The sequence below is a fragment of the Stegodyphus dumicola genome, chromosome 3 (genome assembly GCF_044657685.1).
Source record: "Stegodyphus dumicola isolate Sdum_Otavi_A_Nest chromosome 3, ASM4465768v1".
NCBI classification, from domain to species: domain Eukaryota; kingdom Metazoa; phylum Arthropoda; class Arachnida; order Araneae; family Eresidae; genus Stegodyphus; species Stegodyphus dumicola.
In genome coordinates, this window is record NC_140770.1 from 121552770 (window position 1) to 121573115 (window position 20346).

At 36.0% G+C, this 20346-nt stretch overlaps 1 protein-coding gene across 4 annotated transcripts in view; it reads left to right on the forward strand.

The window, feature by feature from the left end:
* The first annotated feature begins 3002 nt into the window (after positions 1–3002).
* LOC146998076 (uncharacterized) overlaps positions 3003–20346 on the forward strand; it is a 29285-nt gene continuing 11941 nt past the window's right edge. For 2 of the 4 annotated variants that reach the window (XR_015040252.1, XR_015040253.1), the window contains exons 1-2: positions 3018–3580; positions 6736–6874. The gene's annotated coding sequence lies outside the window, so the exon portion shown is untranslated. Of the gene's footprint in view, positions 3581–6735; positions 6875–20346 lie in introns of all 4 variants that reach the window. The other 2 variants (XM_085813258.1, XR_015040251.1) reach the window with 2 other exon arrangements.

A 20346-nucleotide genomic window follows, 5' to 3' on the forward strand; every position in this document is an offset into this window, starting at 1 on the left:
GGGTCCCGGATGCCATCGATGAAATATTGCAGCGACAGGATTTCCCTCGTTTCTCTCGGGCACTCCGAAAAGGCGTGATGTGACAGCCTTTCAACATCCGTGGCGAGCTCCTGAAGTGTTTGGGTGAGCTTCTGTTGACGGGATTTTAATTGGAGCCTGCTGTAGTCTTTTAAACATTTCTCGCCGAAGCGCAGCTCCAAAGCACCGGATAGAGCTTCGAAATCTAGCCTTTGATTTTCGGGAAGCGTCTGCAGGATATCCGCTGCGTCTGCTCTCAGAGAAGCGGCGAGATGACAGACCTTAGTTTGGGAATCCCATCCATTCGCATCTGCTACTATAGAAAATTGAGTTTTATACACTTGCCAGGATGTCTTCCCATCATAAGTGGATAGCTTCAGAGAGGGACGAGGAGGCATAAGTAAAAATTTGAAACTATCAGAATTGCTCCCTGCCGTCGCTACGAACTTCTTTAAAGTATCGACTTCTTTCGCAAGTGCTGAAACCCTGTCATCAATTTGTTGCTCTACCGCAGAAAGTCTTTCTTGAATTTCTACAACTTTGTCTTCAACTGTACCTATTCTTCCTTCCATAGCTTCGAACTTGTTTTCTATTATGCAAGTAACTTCTCTCTTCAATTCCTCTTGACCTACTTTCATTTCCTCTTTAACAGATTTCATCTCTCTTCTAACGGATTCTTCCATCTTTTCCTTACTAGCTCCACCTCTTCATGAGCAGATATTATCTCCTCTTTAACGGAATCTTTCATCTCCTCTTTAAATTATGCTTGGCCAGCTTCCATCTTTTCTTGGAATGCAGCAAAAGCAGTAATTAGCTGCCTCACTTCTTCCTCCATCGCTCTAGTAATTGGCATTCAAATCCCACTTCTGACACCAAAAATTGTTGCGTGCGTACGGGTTCGTTACGAAATGAATGCACAAGTCCGATGAAAAATGAACAAAAATTTATTATTATCACAACAAATATGCTTAAATTTCCTAAAATATTCGTGCAGTATTACAATATCTCACAGTAGTTATCTTTTAATTACTCAAACGTTCAATATAACTTAATTCAAAACAGCTAAAGAAAGCTAATCCGCGAATTCGCTACAGTCAACAAGAGCAGTTTTCTAAACAACAACAAACTAAGTAACTACTACGAACTGAGAGGTTTTCCTCCTTTTATAAGATTTTAAAATCGCGTGCGAGAATTTTCTAGTACTTTCTCGAAATCAAAAAGAGATATTTATGAAATGTTAAATGCACACGCTCTTGTATTTTCAATTTTTCCGGCTTAGCTTTCTTTTAATATTCGTCACGCGCTGCACTGCGCGGGAAATAAAACCATTTAATTTACAATTCAACTAACGTTAATTATTTAAATGCCAAATTCGTAACAATATGTATTTTTATGCAGTGTTGAATTTTTCTCATGTATTCTTGTTTAGTAGGCAAACTAATCATCGCGGAATTTTGATGCCTACACGTCACAAAAACAAAACAAAATACAACAGAACAAACAAAACAAAACAACAACAAAAAAAAAAAATGAAAAAGAAAGGTTTTAGATTTTAAATTTCGTCCAAAAGGGCGTTTTTTGGTGTGTTACCTTTATTTATTAAATATGTTCTTCGCACTTAATCCATGAAATTCAGTTCAAGACCAATATCGCACAATAATTTTAAAATGAGCATATCTTTAGAATTTCCCATACAGAGTCTCGCCCGATGGAGATAAAAATGTTTTTTCTGTACAACGTTGCCATTGCTCGCTTTGAAATCCTTGAGTTTTTTAATCAAAAATTCGTTAAAGTTTTAGAAAATATGAAATCGATAATAAAACAAATTCTAAATTTCAAATTTGAACTTCTAGATGCCCATATTCGCAGGAGATTTACTTTAGTCAAAACTACAATAACGTAATTCAAAATTGCAATAACGTAACGTTTGCATGATACAACGCTTGTCGTGAATCAACGCAAAATGCCACAACGAAATTAATAGTCTTTCTGGGCAAATTGCCCCTTTGGACTAAAAATTCCAAATGAAAACCTTTTTTGGGATTTCGTAATGCAATTCGCTAAACTATAGCGACTTTATGTTAATAATTTTTTAGCCCAAAGGTGCAATTTGCTCAGAAGGGCTATTAATTTCGTTTTGGCATTTAACGTTGGTTTACTACAAGTGGTGTTTCCCTTTTCAAGTTCTTGCCATCGAATATTAGAGCCCTACATTATTTTTAAAGAAATTAAATGATGAATGTATATATGTTTCTCGCACTGTAAAAAAACCACGGTAACTAGAGATATCAAATTTAGATTTACGTAATCTTCCACTCGAATATGGGCATCTGCAAGTCCAAATTTGGAATTTGTTTTATTATCTATTTCATATTTTGTAAAACTTTAATGAACTTCTGATTAACAAACTCAAGTTCTAAAGATATGTTCTTTTTAAGTCATTTTGTGATATTGCTGTTGAATTGAATTTTATGGTTTTAAGCGCGAATAACATGATATTTAATGAATTAAGGTGTAACACACAAAAAGTTAAAAAAAAAGCCTCTTTTGGCGTAATATAAAGTCTGTAGTCTTTCTGGAAGCTTTTATTTATTTTTCTTTAAATCTACCATACTATAGTCTGTTACTTTCTAAAGGCACTTTAAGGCAAACCTCCTCTCATTTACGATCGTAAAGTTTATCGTCATCACCGCACAGAGGTAATAAAGAGATTTTAATAAATTAGAGGATTCGACTTTTTTTCCGCAGCAGTCGTGTCCTTGATTAGGAGTCATGATTAACAAATTTTATTAAAACCGTGTAATTTAAAAAGTATTTTCTTATATATTTTATTTCCTTATATGAATTGTAGAGTTGCTAAACATACTTAATCAGCCCTGACGAGCGGATAACAGTGCTAAATATCTATATTTCTATTTGGATTCAAATTCTGAGAAACAGACTAATTGCATAGATTATTTTTAGGTTTTTTAGTGGTTTATGTGAATGCGAGCCAGCAGTACGCCTTTCTAGCCGTTCCCCACGCCGAATCAATGAGGAAAACTAGCTTAAGCGACCTGTACAGGAGGTGAGGCCGCAGTTGAAGAAAATCCTCCGACATACACCACAGCCAAGTTGAAAAAGAATAACACTTTTATCACCGTAAACGGACAGTGTGTGAAAGCCCTTGTTGATTCGGGTGCCGGTGCCAATTATTCTGTCATATCCGAAGAGTTATGTCGACAGCTAAATGCTTCTATGTTTGCTGAGAATGGACTTGTATTGAAAACTGCCTGTTGAAACTCTCACCGACAACCACGTGATTTGCGCATGCGCGCAGCAAAAACTAAAACAGAACTTTTTAAACTGAACTTTGAGAACTCGTGATGGACGTTTGAGTGAAACATGTAACCCTTCTCTTCTGTGTTATACATATATTTTAGTTTAGTGATGTGATTGTAAATTAAATATCTTATTATCTTAGAAGCCTCTCTTTTTCCGTGAGTAGTGCCTTTTTGATGATTGTAATTAATAAAACATTCCCGGATACGCCTTTGGAACGAGAAAGAAGATCCACTAAAAGGTAAGCCTTTTTACCTTTTATTTTCTAAGAATGATCATGCTATTAATCATATCATGAACATATCATACATTTTTTGGCATCCCGTGCCGCGAATGAAAGCGAATTGTTGATAATTGTTGAATTATTGAATATTAAATAATGACTGAATTCATCGATACATTGAAAAGGAAACGCGGCCACATAAGGGCTGCCGTTACAAAATTAATTGGCCGAATCGAAACTGAATTACCAAAAACAAAAGCGAATGCAGAGGAACTAGAAATTTCCTTAGAATTCTTAAATGAAAAATCGAACGAGTTAAAACAAATAGATGCCGATATAGAAAAATTAATAGACATAAAGGATCTAGACCAGGAATTAAACGGTGTTGACGAATATCGTGAAAGAATAACTACATTTAAATACAAAGCTAACAAAAAATTGAAAGAAATTAATATAGAACAACAAAAATTTAGTGTGTTAAGAAGCACTGAACAGTTAAGTGAAAGTATTACAGAAAACATTAAAATCGAAAGTCATAATGTGAAGCTTCCTAAACTTACAATTCCGAAGTTTTATGGCGAGAGCTGTGAATGGCTGACATTTTGGAACACTTTTTCATCAGCCATACACCAAAATAAAACGCTTGACGCTATAAGCAAATGTAATTATTTGAAATCCTTTTTGGGAGGTTCTGCTTATAACACCATTGACGGTTTCGATTTAACCGAAGAAAATTACGAAACTTCAGTTAAACTCCTCACAGAAAGATTTGGAAATAAAGATGTACTGATAAACGCCCATATGGATAAATTACTGAAAATAAGACCTCTAAACGATTATAATGACATTCAAAATTTCCGTAAGTTATTCAATTACATACAAAAACATATTCGATGTCTTGAATCATTAAATATGACCTCAGAAACATATGGAACTTTATTAACACCTATTTTGCTTAAAACATTGCCCGCAGATTTGGTTTTGGAATATAATAAAACAGTTCAAAAATCAAATTACGATTTGAATCACAGAGTGGAATTTCTTTCTCAGCAATTAATTGCACGGGAAAAAACAGCTTTGCAATCGAAAGAAGCGGCGTCAATTTCTCCTCCCCCCGACAAACAAAACGCGAAAGCAAGCTGTCAACTTGGCATGATAAACGGGTACCAGATGTATAATCTGCCTCGCAGTTGCTGTCTACAAATGAGAATCAAAATTATAAACGTTCGAACTGCATATTTTGCGATTCAGATCATGAAAGTTCTGAATGTCGGAATGCGATTCGTTTAATCTCAGATTGTAAGGTTTTAAGTTAAACTAACCAAATTTCTTTTTATTTTAAGTTACCCTTTTCTGTAAACTCTTATTTCAACTTCCCTTCAGAATGAGCACACGGTTCAGCTTTATGCTAATTTGTGTTGGAGCCAAGTTTTGTATTTAAAGGTTAGTGAGAAACTTCTCAGGTGTCAGAGAGCTTTTAGTCTCAGACCACGTCGGCTCGGTGGACTTTCGCCAGAATAGTTAATGTTTAAATTCTTACGCCTTAGTGCTATTCCTCTAATGCTGATTGAAGTGATTTAAGTGCGTTAGTACTTAGCAAAGGCTTGATACGCACCATAAATAGGCCAATCTCGCGTTTAAGCTCTGTGAACAACAACTATTTAAATGTCTACTGAAGTTTTACTTTAAATTGCTTGATTGTTCAGTTTAGACCCAAGCACGGTCATTATTTTTCTGTTATCACTGCCAAGCTGTGAGTTGCTGTAAATAGTGATTTAAATAAAAGGGTCTTTTACACCCTTCTTACGATGTAATTCTTCTAGCACTCACAAGAACATAGCTGCATTCAGCTCACTGTTCGAGTTCAGGACCTTGATACTGTCACCATTATGTTTGCCAAAAGTATGCACAGAAATCTAAGTCCTGACACTGGCGCCCGACGAAAAATAAGAGGATGGCCTGAAAGGCAAGAAGATGAACCTGTGGTACCAGCAGTACCTGTGTAGAACCCGGAATTACCACCTCTGTCCCTAGAAGGATTTGGCTATATTGTGCAAACTATGCGGGCATCCATGAAAGCAGTGGCAAGTTTTGACGGCAGTACAACCGTAATTAATTTCCTGGAAAAACTAGATGCACATTTCATGTTATATCCAGTCCACGAGTTTCAGAAAGTCACGCTTACCACCAGCGCTTTGAAGGGCCAAGCGCTAAATTGGTTTAAGTATATTGGAAAGAATCTTTTGTGTGAACCAGGAAGCCCCACCTATACGTATGAAAATTTTAAAAGTTCTTTGCTAAAAGCATTCCCGATCGTACGAGATCGTACCAGACTAGAGGCGGAACTTTTTAGCAGATATAAAGAAAAAATCGAAGATTTTTCAAATTTTATTTTAAAAAAGATTCAAGTTTCCAAGCATTTGTGTGGAAGTCGCCCGGATCCTGAAATCATTCAAGTTATAATCCCTAGACTACTGCCCCAAGTTCAAGATTTCATCGAGCTCAGAAACCCAATGACTTTGGATAAGTTATTCGAACTCGCCGTGCAGTTGGAAAGTCGAAGAGCTGCAGACAACGACAGACGTCGCCAATTTGAGAGAAGAAGTCAGTGGAATACGCCAAGACCGCAGCAGAAGCAACAACAGAACTACGGGAACAAGGCAAAGCAATGGCAGAAGAAAGATGGATCCTCCAAGACGACCGGCGAATGGCGAAATTTTCATCATAAAGCAGGAAAAAACTCCGAAACTGAGCAAATTAAGAAGGATTTATTCGGCTAAGCAAGATTTAAACTAAGGGGGATTTCTTTAAGGAAGGTGAAGAAATCCGAAGTCCTGAAAAATCCTTCCGCGATTAATTTAAACACCGTAGTCGTTAAAAATTTAACTTTACCGAAGATTGAAGTTTTAATAAATAATATACCGGCGACAGCCCTTTTGGATACAGGTGCGCAAAACAGCTGCATTTCTGAGAATTTTTTCAAGAAACACTTCCGTCGTTATAGAATTTTTTAGCGCAAAAGACACAAATGTTATAGCGGTTCAAGGAGAGAAGTGTAAATGTCTAGGTAAAGTCTCACTTTTTGTGCGTATCAACGACGAGCAGGTAAAAATTTTATTTTATATCGTGAGAAACCTGCAAACATGTGTTATCTTTGGTGTGGACTTTTTCAGATTGGCAGAAGCCACAATCGACTTTCAAGGAGCCAAGCTGACAATCACGATGCAACCAGTTAACAAGAAGGACGATGGGCCCCCGGAGCTTGATCTACAGCATTTGCCGGCAGAAAAGAAAGAAAAGCAGCAGGTTTTGGTAAGTGAATTCGCAAATTTATTCAGTGATGTACCTGGTTTCACTCAGGTCACCAGTCATGAAATCCAGACCGGGGATGCCCAACCAGTAAGGCAGAAGCCATACAGATATGATAAGGTTAAGGAAGAAATAATTGAGATTCATATTAAGGAAATGTTGGAGAATAAAATCGTTACTCCTATTTCTAGCAGTTATGCCAGCTTAGTAGTGTTATGCAAGAAGAACAACGAGTTTCCGATTACGCACCCGAAGCGGTGGCGTTTCGCTGTAGACTATCAAAAGTTAAATTCCGTCCCAAAATATCCCGTATATCATTTACCTATTATCGAGGAGGTAATCCGCAATATTACCTCCACGAAGTACATGTCCACATTAGATCTTACGAGTGGGTATTTTCAGATTGGGGTAAAACCTGAAGATGTCCCCAAGACCGCCTTCATAACAAAGTCTGGTACATACGCATTTCTTAGGATGCCTTTCGGTTTATCCGGCGCACCGGCAACTTTCCAGATATGTATGGACATTGTCTTAAGACCGGTCCTTGGTAAGAATACGTTCATTTATTTGGACGATATTATAATTACAAGTAATAGTTTGGAACAACATTTAAAAGATTTAAAACAAGTATTTTTATTGTTAAACGAAGCAGGTTTAAAAGTAAATGCATCCAAATGTAAAAGTGCCGCAAAAGAATTACGTTATTTAGGATTCAAAATCTCTCAGAATGGCATTGAAATCGATAAGTCCAAGATTATAGCTATCCAAAATTATCCTACTCCTAACACAGCTAAAAAGTTATCATCGTTTCTTGGTATGTGTTCATACTATAGATCCTTCATAAAAAATTTTGCTAAAATAGCTGAGCCACTGCTTAAATTAAAGAGGAAGAAAGCTAGGTTTTCGTGGTCAGCAGAAGCCAACTAGGCATTTAAAAAATTGAAAGATGCCCTAACACAATCCCCCGTTTTAAAATTCCCGGAAGGGGATAAAGGACTAGAAATTTCAGCGGATGCTTCAGATTTTGCGGTTGGGGTAGTTCTTTCCCAAAATGGGCAGCCCGTGGCTTTTTTCAGTCGAACTTTAAACGAAACCCAGAGAAATTATTCGGCCACGGAAATAGAAACGCTAGCAGTTTTATTAGAGGTGCACAAATTCTGCGTTTACTTTGGAAGTTCTCCAGTAACTGTGTATACCGACCACGCTGCGGTCACCAGACTCTATTCTGGAAAAAATTTATCGCCGAGATTAATAAGGTGAGCACTTAAGTTACAAGAGTATAATCTAGTAATTAAACTCACTCCGGGAAAGGAGAACGTTGTGGCAAATGCTTTAAGTAGAATCAATTTGGATGAAAACGGAGATACGGTTAGAATAGCCATGCTTACATCAAAAGTTTTAGAATCCCGTGAAACAGTAATAGCCGAACTGGGAAAAGATTCCGAGTTCAAAAATATATATAATTACTTAGCCGACCCTGAGAATTTCAGCCATCAAGATATTGTGCCGATAAGAAAAAAAGCGGCAAATTATGAAATAATTGATGGACTTCTTTTTTATACAAAAACTACCAACGAAAATCACGAGTTTAGGCCGGTTATTCCAGCAAGCCTTAGATTTAGTATATTGGAAGAATTGCACGATTCTTCTATTTGCGACCATTTGGGCCAACGAAAAACTGTCCAAAGAGTTCGAGGCATTTTCCCCCCGAACTTCAAAAGTTTACTAGGGCGTATGTCAAGTCATGCCCAACATGCCAATTTAATAATTACATTAATTACCCCCCGGCCGTGTTCTTAAATAGTGTTAAATCAGAATTCCCAAATGAAATAATAGGGATCGATTTACTTGGACCTTACCCCAGAAGTAAATTTAACAAAAGCCGATATCTTTTAGTTCTAGTGGACCATTTTAGCAAGTGAATGAAATAATAGGGATCGATTTACTTGGACCTTACCCCAGAAGTAAATTTGACAAAAGCCGATATCTTTTAGTTCTAGTGGACCATTTTAGCAAGTGGTTGGAACTGATTCCGTTAAAACGTGCTTCTGCTAAAATCGTAGTGGATTCAATTTTAAACAAGTATATTTTAAAGTATGGGGCGCCGCTAAAAGTTATTTCCGATAATGGTCCCCAATTTGTTAGTTATATTTTTGAGGAAATGTGTGTAAAACTGGGCATATGCCATTTAAAAATGGTACCGTATCGTCCGCAGTCAAACATAGCGGAACGGGTTAACCGAACGTAGTTAAAATTATTCGAAGCTTTATCAAAAATTATCACGCTACCTTGGATAACCATATAAATGAGTTTGCATATGCTCTTAGAACGGCTAAACACGATACTACGTTGAAAACACCTGCTGAACTTTTTCTTGGAAGAAAGATTTTGACACCCTTAGATAAACTCTTCTTTGTCCAGGAAAGGGCACAAGAATTTAAAATGACCGATATTCAAAAGTTGATAGATGAAGCAAAAGGGAATTCTGAAATAGCCCAAAGAAAACAGAAATACTATTATGATCAAAAGAGAAGAGAGGTGAATTATAAAGTCGGAGATGAAGTCTTGAAGATTAAACATGCCTTTATCGAATGCCCCAGAGGAAAAAATGGGGAAATTTTTTCCGCGTTTTGAAGGTCCTTTCCTTGTTGAGAAAATCACTCAAACAGTGGTAGTGTTAAGAGCCAATAACGGCGAAAAAATTACTGCCACTGTGGACCAACTGCAGCCATATTATAATCGTAATAGAATGAAAATCTTTGAGGAATTTTTGCAGCGTAATTCGGCTAGTAGATTGTTAGAAAAAATGTTGAGTTAAAAAAAAAAAAAAATGCCTTTACTTCGTGAAAACAAAATGGCGTCCAAACAAAAACTAGCAGGTTGCTGTAGCAGGGTTGGTCACCAAATTTTCGCCGAAAAATCGCCAAATTACCATAATCCAAAGATTAACTGAAATTCTTACTCATTTTTATTTTAGATTTTGTTTATGGTAAAAAAAATTTTTTTGGCTTAAGTAGACTAATATCTTTCTCATAATTGAGTACTGTTCTTAACATATGATCTAACTCTTACAAAATAACTAATTTGATCCTTATTTGGAAAAAGACAATACACTCTCACTAACTGCCGAATGTTGGGTGTCTAAAATTTGAACTTTGTACTGTATTTATAATCAAGAACAAATTCTCTTTTTCATAGCAGTTTTGGGAAATTTGGACTTACTAAGCCAAACCTTTGGCTGGTTGGAGAGTTAATGCAACCTTTCACAAAACTCAACAGGTGTTAGCTCCTGTCACCATAAGTAAATCAATTACACAGCAGTAGTAAAAGAAATTTTGTGTGATTCAATAAATCATATTTGGACACTTTTTTTTTCTTCCTGGCATGAATGAAGGCTATGTAGTCGTTTCGGCTATAAGTTACATTTTAATTTCATGAGGTGGTTATTTGAATAGTCTTCCTTTCTTAGTTATCTTCACAAATTCCAAGTCGTGAAATCCATTACAGTAAATCAGATTTTAATGGTAGCCCAGCTGGGGTTTGTTAAAGTTTTTTTATGCTCTTGCTGAGCTCACAGTGTATTTAGTCTGTTAATGCAGTCAGTCCTGCTAACACATTTGTTTTGCTAAACGCCAAATACAATTAAACAGTAAAATCATAAAATTTTTGTTTAATTGAACGAAATTTAGAATTCCCAATGCAGCGTTAAGTACAGTCAAAAGTCTTTAATCCGGACTCGTCGGGACTTCGGCGATTCCGGATTATAGATCATCAGTTTAAATATCATAAGATGGCATGCAGAAATAATAAAATTAAAAATATGAAACCGTAATTTATGAAATAAAGAACAATTATGATCTAAAGAGTATCAAAATTTACAAAAAACGCTTAATATTTATTTGTTTACTTTATTAAACATTTCTTTCAATGTAAATTGTTTATGTTGCTTTGTTTTATGTGATAATACTTTCTCTTTAATTCCATAAACAGACATAATTTCTTGTGCATTTACAAAGTTCTGCTGTTCAAGTCCTATAATTGCTGTGTCGAGAATACCGACTAATTTGTCAATGGAAATTTTTTCGCTTTCAATAACCTCTGTGTCACTTTCTTCACTATCGGAAGCAAATTATAATGATGAGGAATTTCATTTAAATCATATCAAAGACGGAGTACATCGAGATGAAATATTGTGGTGATGGCGATAAGGAGCGCGCCTTGCGCCCTCCGATAAGTGTGGCAACCCTAGAGGAGAAGTTTCTTACGAGTAGCGAGCAGAGCGAAACAGGCCGACTGTCGGGGAGTGTGCGCTAAGTTCCGAAATAAAGCTTTAATTTTTATTGTGCACTATGTCTCGTTAATATTTATATTAATGCAGTAAGAACATAATCTGTGATATGGAATTCGAGGATTGGTGGTAAAACATAACAGGAAATCACCATAATGGTAACCCGGACTGTATTAAATCGTGTGAACAGTTCTCAAGCACTTTCGGTTTTGACTACAAGCCATCACTCAAGATCTCCAAACCAGAAGTAATGGATTACATCGGTTTTCATCCTCCGAATCACAGATGAGTAGTAATTATAGATCATTTTATAATTCTGTTTTCTACTTATCATTTAATTTCATTTTCTTTAGTTAAATTTTAGCTTTTATTTTGGCTTAAAAACCTTGCACAATGTCTGATGTTCATGCTGTCCAAATTCCGGTTTATAACCGATCAGACCCATCTTTATGGTTTATTATGTGTGAAAGTACCTTTGTTCTTGCCACCCCCAAACCTATCACAGAATCCATTACTAAATATAATTATGTAGTTGCTCATCTTCCTCCAGATATTGCATCAATAGTACGGGATTTACATATGAAACCAGACCCTATTGATCCATATACAAAGCTCAAAACTGAGTTAATAAATCTTTCAGGAGAATCTTCTCAGCAAGAAATTCGCCAAATATTATCTGGAGAAGAATTAGGTTCTCGAAAACCTTCCGATTTGCTTAGAAATATGAAGCGTCGAGCATAATCTTTAAATGTTCCTGATAACTTAATGTTAGAATTATTCCTTCAACGTTTGCCTTCGACTGTTCAGTCTGTTTTGGCAGCGGTTTTCAATTTAACTGTAGATAAAGCTGCAGAAATTGCCGACAGAATTTTAGAAGTAAATCCAACCCCAGGGACTTGTGCCGTTTCTCGCACAGTCGATCAGTCTCTTGAGGATAAATTATTTAAACAAATAGAAAAATTAAACAAACGTATTGATCGCATTTCTCTTTCTCGTGGTCACTCGCCAAATCGCGGAGATCGCAATAAGGAAAGAAGCAATTCCAAAAGGAGAGATTATTCTGTTTGCTGGTATCATAGACGTTTTGGGAAAAAGTGTAGAGGTGACAAATGTACAAAACCTTGTTCATGGCAGGGAAACGAAACCAGCAAAGAACAGAGGCGACTTATTCTTTGCCTCAAGTTTCACGTCGCCTGTTCGTTCGTGACCGTAGAACAAACCTTTCATTCTTGGTTGATACCGGCTCTGACGTGTCCTTACTTCCAGCAAATAATTCTCAAAAACGGAATTCGTCCCAACAAACACTTTTCGCTGCTAATTCTTCTACTATTCATGTTTATGGTCAAAAAACACTTTCTTTGGATTTCAAATTAAGACGACAGTTTACGTGGACTTTTCTTATAGCAAATGTTAGTACACCCATTCTTGGAGCAGATTTTCTCCATTTCTTTGAATTGGTGCCTGATCTCAGAAACAAATGTCTCAAAGATTTAAAAACGCATTTTAAAACCGTCGGTTGTGTGAAAAATGCAAGCATTTATTCAGTAAAAACTGTATTTAGTGATACACCATATCACAAAATTTTAAAAGAATTTCCTTCAGTTACTAGATTACCAGATCCTAACCAACCTGTTAAACATAACACCGTTCATTATATCATAACTAAAGGTCCACCTGTGGTTGCAAAACCTCGTCGGTTAGCTCCAGATCGCTTAAAAATAGCAAAACAAGAATTTCAAACTATGATGCAATTGGGGCATTTGAGACCTTCGAGCAGCAATTATGCGTCCCCACTTCACATGGTAAAAAAGGGAAGTCTGGAATGGAGACCTGTAGGAGATTATCGAGCATTGAACGCTCAAACAATAAAAGACAAATACCCTATTCCATGCTTAGCCGATTTTACTGCTGCATTGCACGGTACAAAAATTTTTAGTCATGTTGACCTGATTAAGGCATACCATCAAATACCAATTAACCCAGCCGACATCCACAAAACCGCCATATGCACACCATTCTGTTTATTCGAAAGTACCCGTATGCAATTCGGCTTATGCAATGCATCCGCGACTTTTTAACGTTTTATAGATGAAGTCATGCAGGATTTAGAAGGTGTTTACGCTTTCGTCGATGAGTTGCTCATAGCCTCTAAAGATTCTGAGGAACATTTCAGGCATTTGAAAGCTTTATTTTCCAAATTTCAGGAATATGGACTTTGCATAAATGTTTCAAAATGCACCTTTGGTCAAACGTCTATTGATTTCTTAGGTTTTCATCTTAGTGAAAACGGAATTGAACCTCTTCCTGACAAAGTCAAATGTATTTTAGATTTTCCTCAACCTACCACTCTCACTCAGCTTCGCCGATTTTTATGCATGTTTAACTTTTACAGATGTTTCATACCTAAAGCAGCACATATTCTTTCTCCTTTAATAAAATTGTTAGAAGGCTGTATTAATAAAAAGAAATCTCGTTCTCGTGTTCAGGATTCATCCCCACAATTAAATTGGAACGAGAATGCTGAACAAGCCTTTATTACTGCCAAAAATGCCATTACTCAGGCTACCCTTTTGAGACACCCTATTCCCGGAGCCCAGCTAAGCATCTGGGTAGATGCCTCAGACGTCGCAATAGGCGGCACACTTATGCAGTTGTCTCAACAAACATGGGAACCTATAGCATTTTTCTCTATGAAACTCAATAAAAGTCAACAGAAATGGTCCGCGTACGATAGGGAATTATTTTCTATTTATTCTGCAATTAAGAAATTCCGACACATGTTAGAGGGCAGAAATTTCATAATTTATACGGATCAAAAACCGTTAATATACGCTTTTAAACAGAACCCTCATAAATGTTCACCACGACAATTGCGACATTTATATTTTATTTCTCAGTACTCTACTGATATTAGGCATGTGCAAGGTTCAAAAAACGTCGTTGCTGACGCTCTTTCAAGAATCGAAATTGACTCCATAACAAAATCTCCATTTTTGGATTTTAAAAAATTTTCGGAAGCTCAACGGCATGATCCGGAGGTACAAGACCTTCTCAAAAACAACACATCATCTTTGAAACTGGAATTTAAACCGTGCCAATATTCTGATGCTAATATTCTTTGTGACATATCAATGGACATTTCTCGTCCATTTGCTCCGAATTCCTTTCGCAGACTCATCTTTAATCATCTGCATAATCTGTCACATCCAGGAATTGCAGCTACTACGAAGCTTATTTGTTCTCGTTATGTATGGCCCGATATGAAACGTCATATCAAAAATTGGGTGAAATCCTGTGAATCTTGCCAAAAATAGAAAATTACTAGGCATACTAAAGCACCACTGGGCACATTCTCTCTTCCTGATGCACGTTTTTCAGAAATCCATATGGATATCGTCGGACCGTTACCTCAATCAGAAGGCAACGTGTACCTTTTGACTCTAATAGATAGATTCTCCAGATGGCCTGAAGCCATTTCCATCCCGGATATGAAAACGGAAACCATTTGCAGAGCCATCTTCAACTGTTGGATATCTCGTTTTGGCTGCCCATCGATCATAACAACAGACCAAGGTTCTCAAATGAGATCCGCACTTTTTGCAGAATTTACGCGCATTTTGGGTACGAACAGAATCACAACAACAGCCTATCATCCAATGTCCAACGGCATTGTTGAACAATTTCATCAACATTTAAAATCTTCTCTCAAGGCTCACAAGACCAATAACTAGATTGAAACACTACCAGTTGTTATGCTTGGTATTCGGACAGCCGTAAAGGAGGATCTACAGTCATCTTGTGATGAACTGGTGTACGGCACAACTCTCAAGCTGCCTAGTGATATGATAACGTGATCTAAGATATCTCTGAATGACACACAATTTATCACGAATCTTCGACATAGAATGCAACAATCGAATCCAATGGCAACATCAGCACATTTCCAAGAAAAGTGTTACGTAAGTGCTACCTTAAAGTCGTGTACGCATGTATACTTACGTGTCGATCGAGTAAAGCCACCTCTGTGCCAACCATATACAGGTCCGCATAAAGTCCTTTCTAGAACGAACAAAACTTTCACAATTGATATTAACGGTCTGAAATCTACTGTGTCTATAGACGGTGTGAAACTAGCCTATTTGCTTTCGGACTCTAATTTGCCTGAACTCAAAACAAATAAAGACTTAAAGACAGTTCAGCAGAATAAACCTGCAAACGAGCTCTCTAAGACACAAACTGTTACCAGATCGGGAAGACATGTTCACTTCCCTAAGAAACTTGCTCCTTACATAACAATTTAAAACATTTTTTTAAAATTCATATCTTAACATATTTTTTGTTATTTCATGTTTATTATATGTGTCAATACCTTGTTATATATTGAATTGCATTTTGATCTTTTCTAATTTTGTAATCATGTAAAAAATACCCGACAGTACGGATCCCCTGAGATAATTTCATAACCTATGTCGTTCCTTTGAATAGCCATTAAAGGAACTAGGGGGAAACTCTGTGGTGATGGCGATAAGGAACGCGTCTTGCGCCCTCCGATAAGTGTGGCAACCCTAGAGGAGAAGTTTCTTACGAGTAGTGAGCAGAGCGAAACAGGCCGACTGTCGGGGAGTGTGCGCTAAGTTCCGAAATAAAGCTTTAATTTTTATTGTGCACTATGTCTTGTTAATATTTATATTAATGCAGTAAGAACATAATCTGTGATATGGAATTCGAGGATTGGTGGTAAAACAAAAGGAAGTCACCATAATACTACATTTAATAAGGAATTATAAGCCAAATAAAATAAAAACATCTGGCCTGAAGATAAGGATAGTGCTGACAGATCAACTTCCAATTCATTGTGCCCCGCGGCATTCTCCCCCCGGCCACAGAGCAGTGTGAAATTGATAAACAGATTTCGGAATGGTTAGAGAAACAAAGGATATGCCTTTATCCATTTTTTGCAGCAATTCCACTTTCTGTTTGATGGACATCGAAACATACTTTCTCGGAAATTCTATTTAACATAATCGAAAGCTCAAGCTTTCTTTTATAAAATTGCTCTAACAGTCTGCAAAAAATAATAAGCCGGATCCAATTCGAAGATTAAGGAACAACACAATCTGCAACATTAACTGAAATAGATAATTAGATAAGTTTAGCTTAGGTTATACCATCCGTTATACATTAAATGCGCATGCGTAAACGTATTATATGCATGCGTAAAAGTATTACGCGCATGCATGAACGCATTATGTGTTGACGCATGCGCAGAAAGTTTGTAGCTTTGCGGTTCAGATTATAGATCATTCCGGATTATGGGTGTCTGGATTAACGACTTTTGACTATATTGGCATGCATTTATATATTTTTTCGTTCTTTTCTCAGGTCATGATATCAGTGTTCAGTTTTCTTAGTATGATTTCTTGCAAACATGTTTTTTGTCTTTTTATTATTAACATTTTGTGTGTTAGCTTTGTTTATTAAATATCATAATTTTTGCACTTACGCCACATAAATTCAGTTCAACAGCAAAGTCACCAGATATTTAAAAACCGCATATATTTAAAATTTTCGACAAGCATTCTCACTTGCTCGTACATTATTCAAAATTTGATGGCTCTAGGTACCATTGTTTTTTACTTCCTTGTACGAAGTAAAAAGGAAGTATTGTAATCGGGAAAAGTTTCAGGCAGCATATTTCAACGAAAATATACATTTTGACCGCTATTGATTGCAATTTAACGAAGTTTTTGCGTGATATCTGTACGTAAGGACAGAATAAAATACTCTTTTCCTTCAAAAAAATTATAAAACTGCTTTAAAATTAATTCTGAACAGAATTTTTCGTGTCGTCTGTACGAACGTATGTACGTACAGACATTTTTGAGTTATGCGAGATACGTACGTACGAGTTTTTGAGTTATGCGAGATCTCGCATAACTCAAAAACGAGTAGCCTCAGAATGTTGAAATTTTATATATAGGACTGCTATAACATGTAGATGTGCACCTCGTATTTTGGTTACAATCGGCCGCGCCAAACGTATATAAATATATTTCTATATATATGCACTCTTACCCGGCTCAGCGATCTCAGTTTCTTTACTCTTATATGTTTGTAAATTGTACATTTTTTGCTTTAAAAATGATTGAATTATGTTGTTTTTATCTTCTGGTTAAGGTTTTTATGCCTTTAGTAAATCTGTATGCAATACTTTTAGAATTATCAACAATTTTAAAGTTATTTAAGTGCAGCTAAGCCTTTTTTTTTTTTTTTTTTTTTGATGGCGGCCATTGATTGTTTACATTTGAAACAGCAGACTAATGGATTTGTTGCCAATCTAGAGAAACTTAGCTTCGCAACAACAAAGATAACGCCTTCATTTATTTTTGCCAATTAAGTCATGCTTAATCCTTTCTGGAATTTTTTCGATGAAATAAGTGCTTTGTAATTTTTAATATAGATGTTTTGAGTTTACGTATTTTTGCCTTCTCGCGAAGTGAGAACTGAATTAATTAAATGAAAAATACTAAATCGTCTGTGAAAAACTGTTTCTTTTTTGTTTTGTTTGCTTAATTGCTTTTATACATCATTCTAGCTTTGTTATACAGTCAAAAGTCGTTAATTCGGACACCCATAATCCGAACCTCAAAGCTAAAAACTTTCTGCGCATGCGCCACGACACATGCGCATAGTCGTTCACGCGTGCGCTTAAGACCTTTTACCACTGCGCAATCCGGAATCGCCAAAGTCCCGACGAGTCGGGATTAACGACTTTTGACTTTAGTATTTGAATAGAACATGTGACAACGATTAGATAATTCTATTCTTTAAATGATATAAATTTTGTGCATTATGAGTTATAATATGAACGAAATATAATACTGTTAAGTTAATCTAGCGCCAGAGTGTCGCTATGGTAAACAAATACTAGAGTTAATTTTAAAGAATGCATTTATTCTATTGTGCTTATGCGCTGTCGGCGAAGTAGATTTAATTCAATCCAATAAGTTTAAATGAAATGCAAGAAAAAATGTGTATTATTTAAAATTCCGTACAAGGAAGTCATGTGGAAGTTCCCTACAAGGAAGTGTACATATCAGATTTTTTACATTGTGAAAAACATTCATACGTTCATGCAGATTTTTCATTATTTAATTTCTTTAAAAATAATACAGTGCAATTATGATAATACATTGCGAGAATCGGATGAGACTTGCCAAAGGAGGTTGCTCCTACTTGGTTGTATCGGACGTAAAACTCCTTCTACCTAAGGTCTCATATCCCATTGGCCAAGAAGCATACCACTTAAGAGTTCGTTTGAGGGCGAGAGAAACGATGCTAAAAAAAAAGAAGCAGTGCGTAACCAAGAGCCATAACCTCAGAATAATATATATGAGATATATACATGATATCTAAAAATGGCAAAAGTGCGATAATATTTGGTGGCAACAATTTGAATAGTTGTACGTCGTATACAGCGATTCAATGCAAAATCTCATTTTGAGACAAATAGCCCATTTGGGCTAATGCTACTTTTTGGCTAGTAAATAAATAAACTGATTAGATGAAAAATATGGTTGCATGAGTTATACAATAATTATAAAGACAATTATCGCCAGGAAAGAAGCCAAATGGAACTGGTAACATCTGGTGTCAAGGAAATACACCAAAATGAAAAAGCACCAAGCAAGTGGTATGATTTTAATTGAAAAATATAGACAGTTTGTAAAGTAAGCATGAATTCTTGCAAATTATAAAACGAAACTGAACCTTCTCTTAGTGGACATTCAAGGGACATTTAAGACTTTTACCTGTGAGTGGGAACACATACAGTTAGTCACAAAAGTCTGCATACAGACTAAATTTGAAATTAAAAAAACACTTAAAGCATAGGAAAATGTATTTTAATCATTGCATTTTTTTCTTCTATTAGCTAAAATTGTAGGCTTAAATAAAAAATAAATAATATCAGTGTAATACTTTTTACATTTTTTCAAAAATATATTTTATCAAAAGAACTCAGAAAGTCCTTCCAATAAGTCTGCGTACACTTTCAAAAAAAGCAAAATATAAGTTTTTTACATTACTTCAATACTTTGTAGGATATCCTTTATTCTTCAAAACAGCTTGCAGACGTCTGGGCATTGACTGAACTAGTTTTTCAGTGTCATCCGACGTAAATTTCGCCCATTCTTCCTGCAATTTACTAATTAGCTCATTTCACGACGTAATATTGTGTTTTCGAATTCATTTCTTCAATTTTGCCCACAAATGTTCGATTGGATTGAGGTCTGGTGACTGGAGGAGTACGCAACTGTATTGGAGTGTGATAGAGAAGATATTCCTTTACAATTTTAGCTGTATGTTTCGGGTCGTTGTCTTGTTGGAAAATAAAGGTATTAGAAAGGTTTAAATTTCGGGCACTGTCTCGTAGATTTTTCTTCAGAATATCCAGATAAACATACTTATCCATGACTTTATCAATAATGTGAAAATTTCCAACTCCTTTTGACGACATACACCCCCATACTATCACACCGCCAGCTCCATGTTTGACAGTTGGATTTAAATTTCTCAGATTCAGTTCTGTTCTTGGTTTTCTCCATACAATAGGGTGGCCATTAACTTTAAATATTGTAAATTTACTTTCATCTGACCAAATTACATTGTTCCAGAAGTCCTGCGAAGAGTTTAAATGTGTTTTGGCAAAAGCAATTCTTTTCTTTCTATTTGTCTCGGAAATGTATGGCTTAGACCTAGGTTTGCGTCCAAGATAATCGGCCTTTCGCAGCACTTTTCGTACAGTTTCAGGAGAAATTTCCTTGTTGTTAGTTAAAAAAATGTCTTTTGCAATGCTTGCAGCAGAAAATTTAGGATTTTGTTTAATTTGTAAAAGAGTTTTTCTTTCTTCTCTCTGCGTTAGCTTCTTCGGTCTCCCACATCTTGGTTTTACAGTAAGACTACCAGTGTCAAGATAGTTTTGAATAACTCTTTGCACACTAGAAAATGGTTTTCCAATGGTTTTACCAATATAACGAAGAGTTTTACCTTCATCTCCCAATTTGATAATTAGTTGTCTCGTAACTAAAGGAATTTCTTTAGTGGTTGTCATTTTCGTCAAAGAAAATAGAAATAACAACTTCCAATCAACGTGAAATTCGCTTCGGAAGTCAATGACATTGAAAGT